Source organism: Acomys minous, assembly GCF_964271855.1.
Source record: "Acomys minous genome assembly, chromosome: 2".
NCBI classification, from domain to species: domain Eukaryota; kingdom Metazoa; phylum Chordata; class Mammalia; order Rodentia; family Muridae; genus Acomys; species Acomys minous.
The window spans coordinates 87652995-87657045 of NC_140484.1; the positions used below are offsets into that span (position 1 = coordinate 87652995).

General features: G+C 46.3%; 1 pseudogene across 1 annotated transcript; it reads right to left on the reverse strand.

Moving 5' to 3' along the window:
- Positions 1–409: 409 nt before the first annotated feature.
- LOC311578131 lies at positions 410–916 on the reverse strand (annotated as a pseudogene). Its single transcript has 2 exons — positions 707–916; positions 410–627 (listed from the first exon to the last, which is right to left on the reverse strand). The product of its transcript is annotated as an uncharacterized misc_RNA (transcript).
- Between the last annotated feature and the right edge of the window lie 3135 nt (positions 917–4051).

The following is a 4051-nucleotide window of genomic DNA, read 5'->3' on the forward strand; positions in this document are numbered from 1 at the left end:
TGACTTTCAGTATAATGTTGGACCCCTCACTTTCCTTATAATTCCACGAAAATTAGTACATTGATTCCATAGGCCCCATCATGCATTAATCACCGAGTGGCAGGAGTTAAGAAAACTCTTCTTGTTACACTGTCCATTGCTGGCAACGGACATCCCCAGACCACAGAGGAAGTCACTGCTACTACACAATGTACAAGGACCTGGAAGTTCAGTGGAATTATATTTGACATTTCCTGACACCTGCGTTAATTAACACTGTGTGACTAATGTCAGTTGCCCGTTCCGAACCAGCGATCAACATGTGCTCAGAATGCACGCCAGGGAAATGCAGTAAAAAGAAGTGATCTGCATTGTTTGTAGGTCACTTCCAGCCAAAGGTTAAAGTTCAAAGACTTCATGGTCAAAGTGCTCACTTTCTTAATAGGACTGTATCCTCTGCTACGAGGAGGAGAACGGTAGCATCAACAAGTAGTGCCATAACACCACCATTTTGTTCTCTTTGGATTCTTGTTACGTGTTCGCACAAAAAGGAGTTATCTGGTTGTCATCTCTTTTCCTTGCAGCTAGAAAGTATGCTAAAGATGTTAAGACAGACTGACCAGACCGAGAGCGCCGGGGACCAGTCTTCTGTTAGGATGGACAAGCAGATATGACCGCTGCTACACGCATGAAGATGAACGGGGAAAATTTCAACAGTAAACATGACTCGGGGAGAGCCAAAAGGGTCTAGATTCCTAATATTAAGCAGAAGCTGAAAAGTTTCCCCTTCATCTAAGGTCCCTGGTGCACCCTCCATGTCTATGTGCCACTGTGGAACTGAATTTTGAACGCTCTTTTCGTTTGAAGTCATCCCAGAAGGCGAGTCGTTTTACAAAGCAAAATGTTCTTTTTGTGGCTGTTTCTGCACCAACCCCATGATCAAACAAACCGTCCTCCCATGGCCAGCGAGGCCTAAGACCCATGCGCCCCCTCTTTTAAAAAAGAAGCCAAGAAGTTCATTCGGCACTTACACAGACCATAAGACCACAGCAGGTTATAAGAAGTGAAAGACTGATAGCGGATTGGAAGAGAGGAAGTAATTTACCTTTTGAAAAAAAATCTTCATTGTTACAAATGCATCCTAAAATTCATAAAATCAGGTCTAGCCAACTTTATTTTTAGTATTTCCCCCCTGTGAATTAAAAGTGAAATCTAATGTCTAACTAATATAACAGCTTGAAAGTGATATATACACGCATAAATACAGCATTAAGATGTGCTTTTTATAAACTTTTTATTGGTTCTTTGTGAATTTGACATCATGCGCCCCAATACCACTCTTCTTCCCATTCCTCCATATCTGCCCTTGCAATCTCCCTCCCAAAAAGAAAAAAAACAAACAAAAAACAAAAAACAAACAAAAAACAAAAAAGAAAAAAAAACCTCACCATGGAAGCTGCAGCGTGTCGTGGTGTGTGCCAGTAGTATGTCCTTCTGGCCAAATGGCTTTACTTGCAAGTGTCCATCGCAGTGAGTCATTGGTCTGGCTTCTGTTGTACTATTCATACTGGATCCTTGCCAGGACTCCTCTCAGATACCCTGTTGTTGCCCTATGTCATGGAAACCACAGCATTGGATCCTCAGGACCAGCCCCTTCACATGCTCAAGGATATCATAGATGTTGGAGTGGGCCAACTCAGGGCCCTGGGTCTGGGCCTGGGTGATAGCTGAATGGGTCAGCTGGCCAGTTCTCTGTCTCTCACACCCTCGGGGCAAGCTCTCCTAAGCCCATGCCACCAAGGGCAGCTCTACTGTGCTGCCCAGGTGAGGAGTTGGGCCAATTCTCCCACCTGCCACAGGAGTGGGGTTGGAGGTGGCAGCATTTCTCCCTTGACCAGGACACTGCACAGCAGTCAAGGGGCAGGGCCAGCTCTCCCACAGTCACATCTTCAGGATGGCTTTCCCTTGCCCTCTGCCACGAGGGCCAGCTCTGTCAAGGTGCCGGCTCTTCCTAGGGCTGCAGCCAGCAGCAAGGACACAGCGCCCTGACATCAAATTGGCTCTGGGCAGCAATCCATAACAAGGACATCCGCATGGCTTTTGGTAGTAATGTGGGCCATGGACATTGACACAGAACCTTGCTTCTGCAGGGGTACAGACCCAAACATGGCTCTATATGGCAGCATGGGCCAGGACCTCACCATGGCCTCAGGTGGCAGCGCAGGCCACTCCCATTATGTTACTCCTCACTATGCTTGCATCTCCAGTTCCATCTCTCTCCATTGTGCCACACTGTTCTGCCTTTCTTTCTCTCCCATTTGTCCACCACTTACCTGTTCATCTTAGTGGTGTCTGGGCCTCTGGGTATCTTCTGACCTGTCCTGTGCTGCATGGTGGTGGGTAGGGGTTTGTAAAAGATAAGAGTTTTAAATCAAAGAACGTTAAAGACTTTTGGTGACCTTATTTTTATTGTATGTGTATGAGTGTTTGAATGGGTGTCTGTGCACTGTGTGTGTGTGTGTGTGTGTGTGTGTGTGTGTGTTTGTTTGTGTGTGTATGTGTGTAGTCCCTGTGGAGGCCAGAAGAAGGTGTCAGATCTCATGGGACTGGAGTTGTATAAGGTTGTGAGCTATTATGAAGTGTTGAGAACCAAGCCAGGGTCCTCTGGAAGAGCAACCAGGGCTGGTAACTTAACAAATGCTGAACCATCTCTGTAGCCCTGTAGGATAAGAATATTAACTAGAGTAAATGGAAAAGATACAACCAAATCAGTTGATTGTCACATCATCTCAGAACAGTGCCAAACTGATAAAAGTAGGGCATGTGCACTGACACACACAGCCGTTGTTGGCTAAAGTAGTAATTGCCGTAAATTTAGTCCAGGACCTGAAGGTCTTCTCCAATAAACTTCTTGTTTCATAACTATCTTAACGTAGGTGGGGTTTTGAACACTGTTATCCAGTGTCTCCTTTTTCCTATGCTAAAAACCCTCTGGGTTATGAAGAAAAACACCATCTCAGTCTTCAAACATCATAGTGAATACTGTGTCACCCTTTGGTTTCTCTTGGTCTTCTTGAGTGACTTTCATGACTATTGACACTGAAAAGTTAATGACACCCCCGTCCAGATGAGAAACAAAGAAGATGTTGTAAATCCATGTCTCACGCTCATTTGAGATCTTTGTCCTTGGGAAACATGATTGGACCAAATGACTCTACGTCTGTGTTTAGGAGAATCTACAGTGCGGAATGAGTGTGTCCTGTTTTACCCTTTGCCCATAGAGAGAATCTGACAGAGAAGCAAAGACTGAACAGAGGCATCCTGTGTGTGTGGCTGTGGTCCTCATCCAAGCACGGAACAACTATTTTCATCCTCACATATCATCTTCTGTGATGAGAATATCAGATTATATAGAAACTGGGGCCGAGAGAATGCATCTACGGGCACACAAGAAGAGAATGCGTCTACTGGCACACAAGAAGCTGTGTGAATGGTAGTAAAATTAGCACTGAGCTTTCATGTTCAATTGCTGGGTGCTGCGGTGGCTTTTCCTTCTGGTCCTAAGCTCCTGGAATAATGATTCATGAGACTCAAAATATGTTTACAAGTCCCTGGGCCATATAGATAGGCCTTTCTACAACTAGCTCATAACTTAAAATATCCCACTTATTGTGGAGAGCCACAGATAGCAGCGCCCCCTGCTGCTTCCCCGGCACAGTGCGCCCCTTTTTTGCGCATGCGCAGTGAGCAAGCCCCTTATGCGTATGCCTGAAGGCATGGCGTGAGGTGGCGTGATCTGAACAAGGCATAGCGTGAGGTGGCGTGATCCGAACGCACCAACCAGGAGCGACAACGTGGCAGTCTCTGATAGGACCAGGCACACTATAAAGGTTCTGTGGGAGCTTTTCCCCGGGGTCACTCCGGTAGCCCAGGATCCTGAATAAAACTGCGGCAAGAAGAGTTCCCGGTGTTGGTGTCTTTCCTGCTGGACGGGGGGCGGCATTGACAACTTATACCAACCTACATTCTGCCATGTGGCTGGTTACCTCTGCTCAGGTACCAGCAGTCTGTC